The sequence below is a fragment of the Stegostoma tigrinum genome, chromosome 23, assembly GCF_030684315.1.
Source record: "Stegostoma tigrinum isolate sSteTig4 chromosome 23, sSteTig4.hap1, whole genome shotgun sequence".
Classification (NCBI taxonomy): domain Eukaryota; kingdom Metazoa; phylum Chordata; class Chondrichthyes; order Orectolobiformes; family Stegostomatidae; genus Stegostoma; species Stegostoma tigrinum.
Genome location: NC_081376.1, coordinates 50225043 through 50242951, shown reverse-complemented (window position 1 = coordinate 50242951; position 17909 = coordinate 50225043). Strand labels below are relative to the sequence as shown.

Here is a 17909-nt window from a genome sequence, read left to right as displayed (position 1 = left end):
ACCCTTGGTAAGTTAAATAAAATTATTACAAAGAAAGTTTGACTTTTCTTTCGTTCTGTCTTGTGATCACCTGAATTGTGTTTACGATGATTATAGAGTGATGCTGGCTGGGTTGCGTGGATGAAAGGTTAATGTTAGCCCTGCCGAGTGTTTTCATGCTGTGTTGAAGGTATGCCCAACTATCAAACTCCGCTACACATGAATTGTGTAGCATGCCAGGGAATGGACCAATTAAAATAGCAATGTCAGAGAAATGGAAAACAACTCATACTCTGAAAGCAGCTCTGCAGAAGGGCTGCAGATATTGCAGGAGAAACCCCCACACACAAACATCAGTGGAAATGTTCACATTGGAATAATCCCTAAGGCTGGAATAGTCTCTTGTGCCAAATAAACATTGGAGAAAGGAAGGTTAGACGAGGTGGTGGTGTACGTCAGAGGCTTATGTTTGAGTCGTGCCATGGGGGCAGTGGCGGGATTTAAAACTTGTTATTTAAATTGAGTGTCTATAATGGAGTTGGTGAGCCAGATGGGGTGTTTTTTACACCAATACTCCTTAGGGAGGGAAATCTACCATCATTACCCGGTCTACTCTGTACGTGACTCCAGACCTGTCGTGACATAGTTGACTCATAACTGCCCCGTGTAATGAGCCAGTCACGGTGTTCAAGGGTAAGTAGGGACAGATAACAGATGCTGGATTTGTCAGTGACACCCCATGCAAGAATATAAAAGCTACCTGGGCACACTTGTTCCTCTGCACCTAACCATAGGTGGGCCGAGAATGTGAACTCCCTCGTGGCCAGCTGTAACTTGCGAGCCAGGGCCAACTCTATACCTGACTGCACCACCTCGTTCAGCCCAGAGGCCAACCTCTGGGGACTTACTTGATGCTAAATGTGCTCAAACAGCTCTGTGACCTTAGATTTATTTTTCAGAGTTTTTCTTTTAAGTTCCAGTAGTGCTGCTGATAATTTAGCTGTTTTATTGATGGAGAAAATTTCAATCAAGCACTGTTATCTAAAGAAGGCTCTTCAACAGCTTTCCGTCCATATTCATGGTCTGCTGGACTGATTTTTAATTGATGTTAATTCGGTTATTTTACAAAATCACTAAGACCCGCACCATCTTTTTTTAAACTATTACTGTCTGCTCAGTGTTTATAAACAATGCACTGTTGCTTTGGGATGTCAGAAAGAGTTTTACACTGCAGCTCACAAGTTGTCCAATCGTGCTGTCAGAATAAAAGCTGACTAGCAGAAAGTAATGGAGAACAGTTTGTTGTTGATTCACCCTAGAGGAACGATCTGCTGACTCTAAAAGTGAGACTTCATTCTGGAGACTTGAACACAAAATTCGAGGCCGACACTCCATTGCAGAACAGAGAGAGCGCTGCACTGCCTTATTTCAAGCAGGTATGTTCAACTGAGGCCCCATTTCCCCTCTCACACAGACTTCAAACATCCCACTGCACCATTTCAGTGGGGGACATGGTGGCTCAGTGCTGCCTCACAGCACCAGGAGCCCAGGTTCAATTCCAGCATCAGGCAACTGTCTGTGTAGAGTTTGCACATTCTCCCCGTGTCTGTGTGGACCTCCCCCAGGTGCTGTCGTTTCCTACCACAGTCTAAAGGTGGATTGGCCATGAGAAATTGCCCATGGCCTAGGGATCAGCAGACTAGGTGGGGTAGCCATGGGACATGCAGGGTTACAGGGAAAGGCTGGGTCTGGGTCTGGTTTGGATATTGTTTGGAGGGTTGGTGTACACTCAATGGGCCAAATGGCCTGCTTCCAAACAGTAGGCACTCAATTAATAAGGGAATTCAGCCTGATGTCCTATATTGATGTCTCAGTCAACATCACAGGGCAGATTATTGAGTCGTTATCACATTTCTGTTTGTAGGAACTTACTGTGTACAATTTAGCTGCCGTGTTTCCTACATTACAAGGTGATTACATTTCAAAGAGTACTTTATTAGCTGCAATGCAAGCTGTCATCTTAATTCCTTCTCCCCGGTGTCTCCCAGCCTCCCCTCTCACAATATGTGCCACCATCTCATTGTGATCCGGACTCTCTGACAACCTGCCTCAGTCACACCTCCGGCCTGACATCTCTGAACCCCCTGATCTCTCAGCCGTGAACCTGAACCCTTCTCCAGTTTCTCATCCTTCATATTATCGGAGCTTGTCTTGTTCCTGACACCCACCTCCTGTTCCCTCGACCCTGTTCCCAATGAAGTGCTCACCACGCAGTTTCCCTTGTCCTGTCCCCCAAGCCTGGCCTGCAGTTTCCATGGTCCACCTTTTTCACTTTGTCATCCTTTCTCCTTCAAATCAGCACTCCCCCATCCCCCTTGCAAAAAATGACTGTTGACCCTCCCCATCCTTCTAAACTATCATCTCGACCCCGAGATGGGGAGGTCATGGCCCAGTGGTATTATCGCTGCACCACTAATCCAGAGACCCAGATAATGTTCTGGGGACTTGGGTTCAAACCCTACCACGGCAGATGCTGGAATTTTAATTCAATAAAATATCTGGAATTAAGAATCTAATGATGACCATGAAACCATTGTCAATCCTTCTGATTCACTAATGTCCTTTAGGGAAGGAAACTGCCATCCTTACCTGGTCTGGCCCACATGTGAGTCCAGACCCACAGCAGTGTGGTTGACTCTTAACTGCCCCCTAGGGATTAGGGATAGGAAATAAATGCTGCCTGGCCAACAATACCCTCATCCCATGAATGAATAAAGAAAAAAAGCCTCAGAGAGCAATATGGCTATGTGAAGAACTTTTCTGCATGAATAAGGGAACTGCAAACCATCCATACAGGGGAACTTAGCTGATTGGATACAGAATTGGCTGGCCAACAGAAGACAGCGAGTGGTAGTAGCTACAGAAGCTTCCATTGTTGAGGAAGATCTGCCTACTGAGTCAGTGTGGGTGGAAATTAGGAACAGCAAGGGAGTAGTCACCTCGTTAGGGGTTTACTACAGGCCCCCCAATAGCAGCAGGGAGATTGAAGAAAGCATAGGTCGGCAGATTTTGGAAAAGTGTGGACGTAGTAGGGTTGTTGTAATGGGTGACTTTAACTTTCCTAATATTGATTGGAACCTCCTTCGAGCAGAAGATTTGAATGGAGCTGTTTTTGTAAGGTGTGTTCAGGAGGGTTTCCTAACGCAGTACGTTGACAGGCCGACGAGGGGAGAGGCCATTCTAGACTTGGTGCTCGGAAACGAGCCGGGGCAGGTATCAGATCTTGTGGTGGGAGAGCATTTTGGTGATAGTGACCATAACTGCCTCTCATTCTACATAGCTATGGAGAAGGAGAGGATTAGGCAAAATGGGAGGATATTTAATTGGGGAAGAGGAAACTATGACGCGATTAGACATGAGTTAGGAAGCATGGACTGGGAGCAGTTGTTCCATGGTAAGGGAACTCTAGACATGTGGAGACTGTTTAAGGAACAGTTGTTGCGAGTGATGAGTAAATATGTCCCTCTGAGACAGGCAAAAAGGGGTAAGATAAAGGAACCTTGGATGACGAGAGCGGTGGAGCTTCTTGTGAAAAGGAAGAAGGTAGCTTACATAAGGTGGAGGAAGCTAGGGTCAAGTTCAGCTAGAGAGGATTACATGCAGGCAATGAAGGAGCTCAAAAATGGTCTGAGGAGAGCCAGGAGGGGGCACGAGAAAGGCTTGGCAGAAGGAATCCGGGAAAACACAAAGGCATTTTACACTTATGTGAGGAATAAGAGAATGGTCAAAGAAAGAGCAGGGCCAATCAGGGATAGCATAGGGAACTTGTGTGTGGAGCCTGAGGAGGTAGGGGAAGCCCTAAATGAGTTTTTTGCTTCTGTCTTTACGAAAGAAACAAACTTTGTAGTGAATGAAACCTTTGAAGAGCAGGTGTGCATGCTGGAATGGATAGAGATAGAGGAAGCTGATGTGCTGAAAATTTTGTCAAACATTAAGATTGACAAGTCGCCAGGCCTGGACCAGATTTGTCCTCGGCTGCTTTGGGAAGCGAGAAATGCAATTGCTTTGCCACTTGCGAAGATCTTTGCATCCTCGCTCTCCACTGGAGTCGTACCTGAGGACTGGAGAGAGGCAAATGTAATTCCTCTCTTCAAGAAAGGAAATAGGGAAATCCCCGGCAATTATAGACCAGTAAGTCTCACGTCTGTCGTCTGCAAGGTGTTAGAAAGGATTCTGAGGGATAAGATTTATGACTATCTGGAAGAGCATGGCTTGATCAAATACAGTCAACACGGCTTTGTGAAGGGTAGGTCATGCCTTACAAACCTTATCGAGTTTTTTGAGGATGTGACTAGAAAAGTTGATGAGGGTCGAGCTGTGGATGTGGTGTATATGGACTTCAGTAAGGCATTTGATAAGGTTCCCCATGGTAGGCTCATTCAGAAGGTCAGGAGGAATGGGATACAGGGGAACTTAGCTGATTGGATACAGAATTGGCTGGCCAACAGAAGACAGCGAGTGGTAGTAGAAGGAAAATATCCTGCCTGGAAGTCAGTGGTGAGTGGTGTTCCACAGGGCTCTGTCCTTGGGCCTCTACTGTTTGTAATTTTTATTAATGACTTGGATGAGGGGATTGAAGGATGGGTCAGCAAGTTTGCAGACAACACAAAGGTCGGAGGTGTCGTTGACAGTGTAGAGGGCTGTTGTAGGCTGCAGCGGGACATTGACAGGATGCAGAGATGGGCTGAGAGGTGGCAGATGGAGTTCAACCTGGATAAATGCGAGGTGATGCATTTAGGAAGGTCGAATTTGAAAGCTGAGTATAGGATTAAGGATAGGATTCTTGGCAGTGTGGAGGAACAGAGGGATCTTGGTGTGAAGATACATAGATCCCTTAAAATGGCCACCCAAGTGGACAGGGTTGTTAAGAAAGCATATGGTGTCTTGGCTTTCATTAACAGGGGGATTGAGTTTAAGAGTCGTGAGATCTTGTTGCAGCTCTGTAAAACTTTGGTTAGACCGCACTTGGAATACTGCGTCCAGTTCTGGGCGCCCTATTATAGGAAAGATGTGGATGCTTTGGAGAGGGTTCAGAGGAGGTTTACCAGGGTGCTGCCTGGACTGGAGGGCTTATCTTATGAAGAGAGGTTGACTGAGCTCGGTCTCTTTTCATTAGAGAAAAGGAGGAGGAGAGGGGACCTAATTGAGGTGTACAAGATAATGAGAGGCATAGATAGAGTTGATAGCCAGAGACTATTTCCCAGGGCAGAAAAGGCTAACATGAGGGGTCATAGTTTTAAGCTGGTTGGTGGAAAGTATAGAGGGGATGTCAGAGGCGGGTTCTTTACGCAGAGAGTTGTGAGAGCATGGAATGCGTTGCCAGCAGCAGTTGTGGAAGCAAGGTCATTGGGGTCATTTAAGAGACTGCTGGACATGTATATGGTCACAGAAATTTGAGGGTGCATACATGAGGATCAATGGTCGGCACAACATTGTGGGCTGAAGGGCCTGTTCTGTGCTGTACTGTTCTATGTTCTATGTTCTATGTTCTATGTTCTATCCCTATCAATGAACAGTTGTTGTCCCTTCCATTTCTGGCTGTTGTATTATTGCTGCTGTAAATTCACTGGGTTTGCTATTTTCTCCACGGGTGGGCCTTACCCCTGGATCATTCATGATGGGGTTACCATCCCTATGAAGTCTGAACTAATATTGCTGTCCTCCTTCCATACTTGATCCCAAATCTCCATGCCAGTCACCGTGGCCCTGCTGCCCCTTATTAGAGAGACAGCTGGTGGGGGTTGCCTCAAGTGAGGGGAGATGTTAAGGAGGAGAGTCCCTCATCGTAACCGCAGCCTGTGTGGGAATTGAACCCACACTGTTGATGTGAGTTTGAGTTGCAAAGCAGCCAGCTAGCTAACTGAGCACATTGACCCCCTCTCTCTGCATGTCAAAAACACAAGAAATCATAATGCATTTATGTTATCTTAGTTCTTATTGCTGCTTGTTCCCATGAACATATTTGCAATTGTTTTGAAGCAGTGCTCTTGCTGTCTGACAGTGTGAGGAAAAACCTGAGCTGTTAGTGTATCAGGGGTGAGAATTTCAAATTGGTGACATTCCCTTGTGCTGATATTGAAAGCCTAGCAAATTGTTTCTATGACGTGGGCCGCGGGGATAACCCAAGGAGCATAGACTCTAACCATTCCCTTTCCTTTCCCCAGGTCTGCTCTTCCCTCCATTTCCTTTTGCCCTCTACATCTCAGTTTGGATGCTGCCCGGCCTGCTGTGTTCCTCCAGCTCCATGCTGTGTTATCTCTGACTCCAGCATCGGCAGCTCCAACTATCTCTCAGTTTGGCTGAAGCCCTTTGTCACTCTCTCATCCTGCTCTAGCTCACACGGGTGCCAGCTGTGGCCAGCACTCCCCGATCGATGGGACAGCTATCAAGCTGTAAATTTCACCATTTAATATTGAACAAAATCAGTAATTCCTCATTTTTACCCGAACAATAAGTGAATAGCAGCACTCCTGGTGATGTGTTCGCATGTGCATTATTCAAAGCCACTTTACATATCTGCGTTACCCAGTTATCTAGTTGACTTATAGCAATTTGCTTGATAGTCTGATTGACAGAATTTCAAATGTTATTTTACTGAGCACATCATCAGGAACGCTGCATCATATTTTTATGCCTCATTAAGCTGAGAGTTGTCAATAACTAGGCATCATTGTTCTTAAAATATGAGGCATTTTGCCACCGAATAAATCTGCTGTTCGATATTTTATTGTAGCTGCAAAACATTGCACTATGAACAGAGCAGTGTGTCATGCATCTGACTCACATAGCTGCACTGCAACCAGGAACCATCAGCTCTCAAATAATCATCTCACTCAGAATTACGGTGAACAGATTACTCCTTAACCTTCGAAACTCAAGGAAATTACAGGCTTAATCTGTGTAACCTATCTCCATAATTTCTTCTTTCCAGAAACAGTGAAGGAATTGTTTTTGATTTAATTCCTGGGTGATGAATAAATAAATGGTATTGCCCATTGTAAGAAGATAAATAACTTTGTGCTTTAATGTGGGAGGACAGCTCCCTCTCCTGCTGCCCATCTGTTTTGAACTCTGGTATTTTTAGAAAATACCAAGAAATCTATTAAAGTAAAGATTGAACTAATTAGCTCTTTTACCAGATATCTCTACAAAATATTCAGTGTTATCAAAACATTCCTTTCACATTCCTTTGTTTAAATCAGGACTGTAAAGACTGTATCTCTTCACTTTTCTATATCTTTGAATAAAATGGGAAGAAGACTATTTTAAAAAACCCGAAGATTGTGGAAAGGATTTTTTAGAAGCAAGTTACCTGACACACATTGTAGGTGGTGTTTAATTTGCTTTAGTTCAGGCCGTGGGGGCGGGTACTGCAGACGAGCTAGAGCCAGGGGACGTATAGGTAAGGGATTTGGCAGGCAATGAGTAGCTGATTGGTCAGGGAAGTGGTGATCAGCTATCAATGGCAAACAAAATCTGCCTGCCGACAGCAATGTGATTGGTTCCCAGGTGGCTGACCCGCTTATTGGTCTGGATAAGATGGCCAGAAGCCTTCAGACCTCCAGAGAGGGAGATGCAGTAATGCGATTACCTGAAGACTGGTGGAAGCCAGTTCGTTTTCCCTCCCCAGTTACTGCAAACTGTCGAGTCAGAGACTGTATAACTTGTGAGCCAGGTGCCCTGTGATTCCTGAAGGAAGACAGAGATTGACGAACAGGCAAACACAAGGGCCATAGCACGTTCTGTGATGTGGAAGTGCTGGTGTTGGACTGGGGTGGACAAAGTCAGAAGTCGCATGACACCAGGTTATAGTCCAACTAGTTTATTTGAAATCACAGGCTTTCAGTGCAGTGCCTACAACTGGCCAACATCAGTAATGCCCTGGCTGGTCGGGGGGGGTGGAGTAGGGGCAGGGTCTTTATTTATCTGGCAGTGGGACATCTGCCTGTCACAGATAGATGATGGCTTAGCAGTGCCAGTGCTGGGACTGCGAGCAGCTGCAAAGGAGGATTGAAGATGATACCAGACTCAAGGTATGGCCAGGGATTTTAGAGTCATTTACAGCCCAGACGGAGCCACTCAGCCCTTTAAACCTGTGCTGGCTCCAGGAAGAGAAACCCTTTCACAAACACAGAACACGTTGGAGAAGCTCAGCAGGTCTGGCTGCACTTGTGGACAGAGAAAGAGAGTTAACGTTGACGGCCCACTATCACATTTTCAGAGTAACTGTGTCATCCCGACTGCCCTAGCCAGTCCCTGTCACTGTGCGAGTTCATTTCTTTCAGGTACCCACCCAGTCCCGTTTCTGCACCCGGACAGCTTGTGCTTCCAACAACTTTGTGAGCAGCAATTCCGAGCCATTCGCTGCAGGAAGGAACTTCTCCCACGTATTTCCCTGCTCTGTCTTTTGCAGAGAATCTTAAATCTGCATCCTGTAGGATTTGTGCCATCAGCTGAGTTATTTGTCAGATTTTTATTTCACGACATCAGCTGGGGGAAGGCACTTATAGGAAGCACAGTATTAAACTAGAAAGGGTACAGAAAGAGATTGACCAGGATGTTGCTGGGACTGAAGGGTTTGATTTATATGGGGAGGCTGGAGAGGCTGGGACTTTCTCCACTGGAGCCTAGGAGGTTGAGGGGTGACCTTTTCGAGGTTTATAAAATCATGAGGGGCATCGATAGGGTGAATAGACAAGGTGTTTATTCAGGGGTAGGGCCAGTCCAAAACTAGAGGGCTAAGGTGAGAGGGGAAAGATTTAAAAGGGACTTAACAGGCAAACTTTTCATGCAGACAGTAGGTTTTTTTCTATTCATTTGTGGCATGTGGGATGTGGGTGTCACCTGCTCGGCCAGCATTTCTTGCCCATTGAGAAGGTGGGGGTGAGCTGTCTTCTTGAACTGCTGCAGTCCTCCTGCTGTGGGGTGACCCATAATGATATTAAGGAGGGAATTCCAGGATTTGACCCAGTGACAGTGAAGGAACAGCGATATATTTCCAAGTTTGGATGGTGAGTGACTTGGAGGGGAACTTGGAAGTGGTGGTGTTCCTTCTAGATGGAAGTGGTCGTGGGTTTGGAAGGTACTGTGTGAGGATCTTTGGTGAATTTCTGCAGAGCATCTTGTAGATAGTACACACTGCTGTTACTGAGTGTCGGTGGTGGAGGGAGTGGGATGTTTGTGGATGTGGTGCCAATCAAGCAGCTGCTTTGTCCTGGATGGTTTTGAGCTTCTTGAGTATTGTTGGGATGTTGTTGGTGCATGTACAGAACAAGCTGTCAGAGGAAGTGTTGGAGGCTGATACAATTACAGCATTTAAGACGCATCTGGATGTGTACTCAAATAGGAAGGGTTTAGAGGGATATGGGCCAAATGCTGGAAAATGGGACTAATTTAGAGACAGTACAAACTGCAGATGTTGGAGAATCTGAGATAACAAGGTGTGGAGCTGGATGAACACAGCAGGCCAAGCAGCATCAGAGGAGCAGGAAAGCTGACCTCTCGGGCCTAGACCCTTCTTTAGAAAAGGGTCTTTCTGAAGAAGAGTCTAGGCCCAAGAGGTCAGCTTTCCTGCTCCTCTGATGCTGCTTGGCCTGCTCTGCTCATCCAGCTCCACACCTTGTCGCCTGGGACTAGATTTATCTAGGATAGCTGGTCAGTATTGACGAGTTGGACCGAAGGGCCTGTTTCCGTGCTGTATGACTGTCTGTAGGTGTGATTTTCATTATTTGAAGTAAAAGGATTGGTTAACTTCAGTGGCTGATCTTTCAAGTTTTTTGAGATGGGCAGAAAACCCGATAGACACAGTTTTTTCGACAGCCAATGTGAGGCCCCATGGTGATGAATAGCCACATGTGGACCAAGCAGCTGTGATTCGAAGGTCAAGTTTGTGTCGGTGGTTGATGCAATCAGAGCATCTTTAGTTGTTTTTGATAGTCTGGGCAGAATAGCAATGTCTATAAATGTCCCCAGTAAAGTGTGTTCCCTTTGATATTCAGTAAAACTGTCTCCACATTTACAGCCCCAGTCTAGTGTTTATTCTTCCACTCCCCGTTGGCATGACGACTAAAGACCAGCGTTGGGTTTTTCCCGAGTGTTGGGAGAAGCTTCCCTTGTATGTCCCCCTGCAACATTGGCTGAGGCAGAGAAGCAATAAAAATCTGAGCAATTTTGAAAGAACACAAAAAACCGCTGGAGATACTCAACTGGTCGAGGCTCAACAGCAGAGCGAAACAGAGTTGGGGCTTGAGTTGGTGATCCTTCAGCAGAAGTGGCCTAAAACATTCATTCTGCTCCTTTCTCCACAGATGCTGCCCCGACCTGCTGAACATTTCCCTAAATATCGAGCAAATTAATACATTCGGATTTGTAAGTGGATGTGAGGACAGTCCCTTACCAATAGGCAGTGTTGATGTAGCTAAAGCATTTGGCATGCTACCTTCAAAACATGACACACTAAAATATATCCTTAATGCGTAAAAAGGGTTGCCAGCTCACTGTGTAAAACAAAACAGTATAAATGTTGTTTTATCATGACTGATTCACATGAGTCTGACATAGGATTTTCTAAAATCTTGCTGGTGTTTTGGATGTTACATAGAGTCATGGAGATGTATAGCACAGAAATAGGTTCTTCAGTCCAATTTGTCCATGCTGACCAGATATCCTCAATTAATCTAGTCCCATTTGCCAGCATTTGGCCCCTCTCCCTCTAAAATCCTCCTGTTCATATCCCCATCCAGATGCCTTTTAAATGTTGTAAATGTACCCACCTCCACCATTTTCTCTGGCAGCTCATTCCATACACACACTACCCTCTGGGTGAAAAAGTGGCCCCTCAGATCCCTTTTAAATCTTTCCCCTCTCACCTTAAACCTATCCCCCTCTAGTTTTTGATTCCCCTAACCTGGGAAAAAGGTCTTGACTATTCACCCTATCCAAGCCCCTCATGGTTTTATAAACCTCTGTAAGGCCACCCCGTCAGCCTCTGAGGCTCCAGGGAAAATAGCCCCAGGCTATTCAGCCCCTCCTTATAACTCGAACCCTGGCAATATCCTTGTAAATCTTTTCTGAACCCTTTCAAGTTTCACAACATCCTTCCTGTAGCAGGGCGACTGGAATTGAAAGCAGTATTCTAAAAGTGGCCTGACCAATGTCCTGTACAACTGCAACATGACCTCCCAACTCCTACACTCAGTGTTCTGACCAATAAAGGCAAGCATAACAAATATCATTGTCACTATCCTATCTACCTGCGACTGCACTTTCAAGGACCTATGATCCTGCACCCAGGATCTTTGTTCAGCAACACTCCCCAGGACCTTACCATTAACTACACAAGCCCTGCCCTGGTTTCCCTTTCCAAAATGCAGCACCTGGCATTTATCTAAATTAAACTCCATCTGCCACCCCTTGGCCCAGAATTACGTGCCAGAATTTTACAAGTTAAGGTGTAGCCACCAGATTGCCACTCTCCCAGAGAGAGAGACCAAAGCTGGTCGGGTTTTAACCTGAGGGTCATGGTGCCTCAGGTAAGGGGGAAGAGGTTGAGAAGGAGAGTCTTTTACAGAACATTCAGATGGATGTAGGGATAGAACCTATGCTCCAGTTATCACCCAGCATTACAAACCTAGCAGGTTAGCTAACCGCGTTAAGGGCCTTGCCAAGGTGAGGTGATGGCCTCATAGTATTATCAGTGGACTGTTAATCCGGTGACTCTGATGACATCCTGGGGATCTGGGTTCAAATCCTGCCACGGCACAAGGTGGAATTTCAATTCAATAAATATCTGGAATTAAGAATCTAATGATGACTGTGAATCCATTGTCGATTGTTGGGGAAAAACCCACCTGGTTCACTACTGTCCTTTAGGGAAGGAAACTGCCATTCTTACCTAGTCTGGCCTCCACGTGACTCCAGACCCACAGCAATGTGGTTGGCTCGTAACTGCTATCTGGGCCATTAGGGATGGGCAATAAATGCTGCCTGGTCAGCGATGCCCTCATCCCGTGAATGAATAAAGGAAGGTGGAAGCTGCCAATTCCAGCCCCATGGCCATTCCTGCCAAAGGTCCCTCCTGGTCCTGTCAATGGCTGAATGCTGATAACTTTCAGAGTGACCATGAGCGGGTCACTGACAGAACAGGGGCAATGATGGGGAGACTGCCCCACACCTCCCCACTCCCCCATGCCAGGTCAGAGGGGACCACATGCTAGATTTTTTCCCATGCCACACCCCCATCAAACTCCTTCAAACATTCCAGCGGGGAGCAGTAAGATCCGGTCCCGCCAGCAGCGCGGCAGCAGGGCAGACCATTCTGGGCACTAGGGTTCCTTTTGTGAATCGGACCAGCCAACGAGCTGACGCTTATAGTCAGAGACAGCCCGGTCCGACAGAGAGAGGAAGCGAGCTCCCAACACCGAGACAGGTGAACCCCCCAGGTCTCAAGGATATACTCAGAGGAAGTTACACACACTCTCTCACACACACACACGCTAACACTTGCTCACACACACACACACACACACACACACACACACACACACACACACACACACATACGCGCTCGCTCTCTTTCACACACACGCTCACACTTGCTCGCTCACACACACACATACTCACTCACACACACACTCACACTGTCTCACACACACACACACACACACATGCTCACACACACACGCTCACACACACATGCTGACACATACACACACGCGCGCTCACACATACACACACTCTCATACACACACACACGCACTTACACACATGCTCGCACATGCGCTTACACATACACACTCGCTTACACACGCACACTCACGCACACACACATACAGACTCACACATACATGTTCACACACACGCTCACACACACATACTCAAACACACACACCATGCGCTCTCACACACATGCTCACACACACACACTGACACACATACATACACACATGTGCACTGGCACACATGCTCACAAACACACACACACACACACACACACACACACATGCGCCGACGTACACACACTCTCATACTCACACAGACACTCACATACCCACACACGCACACTCATGCACACACACACGTGCGCTCACACACATACTCACCCACATGCTCACACACACATACAAGCTCGCACACACACTCTCATACTTACACAGACACTCACATACACACGCACACACTCGCACACACACACATGCTCACATGCACACACAAACACATGCCCTCACACACACACTCTCATGCATACATACTCATGCACACACTCACCAACACACAGACAGTCTCACAAGGAAGTACAATACCATTGCCAAACATGAACCACCTGCTGGGAAACTGACTGAGTGCCAGCCCAAGAGCTCAGTTTGGAATGACCAGTTTTGAAGTTGTATTGATTCGAATGAGGTTACGGGATACTGGCCTTTGTGCAGTTATTTCAGACCAAGGAGAAAACAGTACGTACCTGAAAAATATTTGCTTATAACAGTTATCTTTGAGTTGGGATAAGTATTTCTGGCACCATGAATTTAGTTGGGAAGTTTGACTCATTTGATCCTGGCTTCAAAGCCTGGGCCCAATACGTGCGAAGAATGTGATATTGTTTCTGGGTAAATGACATTGTGGCAGATGAAAAGCAATATGTAAGAAAGGTTAGCTCAGTTAGCTGGATAGCTGGTCTATGATACAGAGGTTATCATGAAGGGCTCTCTCCATTACCTGAAGTGTGGTGACCCCCAGGTCTATCCACTGCCAGTTACTGCTCTCGCTAATGAAGGGGCAGCGTTATGGTCCACTTGGACGATGGTACCTTTACCGTTACTGAGGCCGTTACACACTTAATCCTAAAATGTGTGCATGCAGGACACTCAGTGACGTTGCTGCTCTGAACCTTGAGAGTTTGGGATTGTTCAGGCGTTAGCGCTGAGTGTTAGCTTGTTTAAAGAGCACATAAATACATTGATTTCAACATCATTCTGAGGAAAGGTCATGGACCCAAAACGTTAACTCTGTTTTCTCCTTCACAGATGCTGCCAGACCTGCTGAGCTTTTCCAGCAACTTCTGCTTTTGTTCCTGATTTACAGCATCCGCAGTTCTTTTAGTTTTTATCCCAGAGTCATTCTTCCTTTAAATAAAAACAAAATCACAAACAAACTCAACCCGGCAGGGTCTGGCAACATCAGTGGAGACAGAAACAGAGTTAACGTATTGAGTCTGATATGACTCTCCTTCAGAATATTCCCTTCACTTGGAATTTCTAACAGGGCTCTGTTGTCACCGCACCAGCATGGCCTGGAAAGTGTTGCCAATAGTTTAATTGTGGGAAGGAATACCAGAGGCAACTCAAAAGCTTCGTGCCCAGGGCTTCCTCACCTCCAGCCACTCAATGGTAAGCCCCCTGAAATATCTAGTTAAACCGCAGGAATTTAAAAGGACTGAGTTCTAACCTGATTTGACAGAATGGGTGGTTCACTCATCCTGACAACCTCTGTAATAAATTCGAGTGTCTGTGCTTACCGTGTTTCCCATTGACACAAGCAGAAGTAAACATAGCCTTCATTTTATTTTAAGCAAATTGTCTCTTCGCCTTTTATGTAATTGGTCAACAGTTTGGAGCTGTTTGTTTTGCGAACAGGAAAGACCTTCTGATTTCACAGGGACTTTGCTACTGCCGAGATCAGCTGTGCAATCCCCTGTTCTCCAATGTTCCGGAAGGTATCGGTGACAGGGAACAGGTATTTTCTCAATTAGAAACATCTCAAACACAGTCAAAATAACAGGACAGCTATTTTGCCAGTGTCGCTCAGGTGCAAAGTGAGAAGCGAAACAGGGTGTGTGTATCACACCCTGCAGTCAGACCTCAGAACTCAAGGCTTCAGCAAATACCCCACCCTCACCTGCCACGTACAGAGACAAGCGTCAGGGACCGTGCAGGGCGGCTCTGGACTGTCAGAGCTCGTACACAGTGGGGTTTTAAAGATGGCGCTAGTGCCAGGGATTCTGAATGGGTTTCCTTTGTATCATCTCTCTGATCCAAAGGTGCAGAAACCCCTCCCCCCTCCCAAACCCCACAGTTAGTGACCGTCTGCCCAGCTCTGACCCCATCTCCTCACGCTCCCGCCTTCAGTCCCAGGACCTGCACTGCGAGCAGGCCGCTGAAGTGTGCCTCGATGTAGAAAGACTCTCTCTGGGTACAGTCTGCGGGTACAGTCTGTGGGTACAGTGTCTGGGTACAGTCTGTGGGTATGCACTGTGGGTACAGTCTGTGGGTACGCACTGTGGGTACAGTCTGGGTACAGTCTGTGGGTACGCACTGTGGGTACAGTCTGTGGGTACAGTCTGTGGGTACGCACTGTGGGTATGCACTGTGGGTACAGTCTGTGGGTACAATCTGTGGACACATTGTCTGGGTACAGTCTGTGGGTACAGACTGTGGGTATGCACTGTGGGTACAGTCTGTGGGTACAGACTGGGTATGCACTGTGGGTACAGACTGTGGGTACACACTGTGGGTACAGTCTGTGAGTACAGTGTCTGGGTACAGTTTGTGATTACAGTCTGTGGATACGCACTGTGGGTACAGTCTGTGAGTACACACTGTGGGTACAGACTGTGGGTACATTGTCTGGGTACAGTCTGTGGGTAAGCACTGTGGGTACAGTCTGTGGGTACAGTCTGTGGGTACAGTGTCTGGGGACAGTCTGTGGGTACGCACTGTGGGTACAGTCTGTGGGTACAGTGTCTGGGGACAGTCTGTGGGTACTCACTGTGGGTACAGTCTGTGGGTACAGTCTGTGGACACATTGTCTGGGTACAGTCTGTGGGTACGCACTGTGGGTACAGTCTGTGGGTACTCGCTGGGCTCTGTACCTCTGAGAGCACTCAGGGTTGGGGTCATTGAATATTGTTACGAGACCAGGGAGGAAGACTTCATGGGTTTCCGATGGGCAAGTGGAATTGCGTCTGTTGCCATGTCAGACATGATCTGATTGAAAAACAGAACAGGAAGTGCGGGGCTGTGTTATAGTCTTAGTTACTGATGGTTCTTGCTGTCCATCAGAGGGCAGTTGTTGTTGGGAGGACGGACATTTTGCCTTCGGGTCTTGTCACATAATCTTGGCCTCGGTGGCTTCCTGCACATCTCTACACGACCATTGCCAACGACGTTCACAACTGGCTGGTAACCATGGTAACACATTAATTACCTTTTTGCTGGTAAATAAGTTGAAAAACCTGGGCAGAAAATATTGCAGGATTTTACCAAAGCCAAGAAAAACACAAGTTTAGTCTGACGTTTTCCAAGTGGTTGGGAATTTAAGGGTGAGTTGTTTATCGCTGCCCTGGCTCACGTGGATTATTATACAAATTGTGGACTGAAAAGAAAATGATAAGTTGCTGTGTTTTTTTTTCCCATTTTCCGAGCTGCAGCAGCTAACTGTTTATGTAAGAGATTTGCCTTCACATGGATGAATAATGTCATTCTGTCCATGCAGTGAGACAAAAGGAGGATTGTTTGAGAGACAGCTGTAAAATACACATGTTCGGGACATTGAACCCGCGGTAGTTATTTCACTGTCACGATCTTTCAGTCTCTGCTCAGCCTAAGCTTGGCGTCAGGCCACGCCAGCTCTGTTTCAGTAACACTGCACCGTGCACTATCACCTGCTTGCTCATGGCTGGAATTCAAAATGAGTTAAAGCAGCAGCTTCTCTGTGCAATTCCTGTGGCATTGAGACAAGTGAGAAACTGAGCAAGGTGCTTCTTCAGATCTCAGGCTGATCCAAGCCACAAAATCATCCAGGGATTCCTGCTCTCAAGTACTTACACACCTCCCTCTTATTGTTTAGTGGGGAGCTGACAGCTTCGTGGTGTTATCACTGGAGGAATTATTAATCAAGAGACCTGGATCTTGTTCCGGGGAGAGGTATTAGGAACTGCAGATGCTGGAGAATCCAAGATAACAAGGTGTGGAGCTGGATGAACACAGCAGGCCAAGCAGCAACAGAGGAGCAGGAAAGATGTAGTTTTGCCTGCTGTGTTCATCCAGCTCCACGCCTTGATATCTCATGTTCTGGGGAGCTGTGTTCAAATCCCTCCATGGCATTTGACTCCAATAAAGAACCTGGAATCAAGAATCTTATGATGACCAGTGGGTACAGCTGCTGAATGTCAAGGGAAAATCCCATCTGATCCCCTAATGTCCTGTAGGGAAGAAACTGCCTGGCCTGGCCTCCCTGTAACTCCAGACGCATCGGCATTTTAGGGAGAACATGGAACAATACAGCGCAGAACAGGCCCTTTGGCCCTCGATGTTGTGCTGACCTGTGAGCTAATCTAAGCCCATCCCCGCTACACTATCCCATCATCATCCATATGCTTATCCAAGGACTGTTTAAATGCCTCTAATGTGGCTGAGTTAACTACATTGGCAGGCAGGGCATTCCACGCCCTTACCACTCTCTGAGTAAAGAACCTACCTCTGACATCTGTCTTAAATAGCGAGTTTTGAGAAGATTAGTAGCTCAGGTTGAGGTTCTGGATGTGAGATTGCTCGCTGAGCTGGAAGGTTCGTTTTCAGACATTTCGTCACCATACTAGGTAACATACTAGGCTTCGTCGGAGGCTCACTGATGATGTTACCTAGTATGGTGACGAAACGTCTGAAAACGAACCTTCTGTCTTAAATCTATCATCTGTCAATTTGTAGCTATGCCCCTTCGGACAAGCCGATGTCATCATCCTCGGAAAAAGACTCTCACTGTCCACCCTATCTAATCCTCTGATCATCTTGTATGTCTCTATTAAATCCCCTCTTAGCCTTCTTCTCTCCAACGAGAACAGACCCAAGTCCCCTCAGCCTTTCTTCGTAAGACCT

At 46.7% G+C, this 17909-nt stretch overlaps 1 protein-coding gene across 2 annotated transcripts in view; it reads left to right on the top strand.

Moving 5' to 3' along the window:
• Positions 1-17909, top strand: part of shisa9a (shisa family member 9a) — a 327565-nt gene that overhangs the window by 125664 nt on the left and 183992 nt on the right. The window lies entirely within an intron of this gene.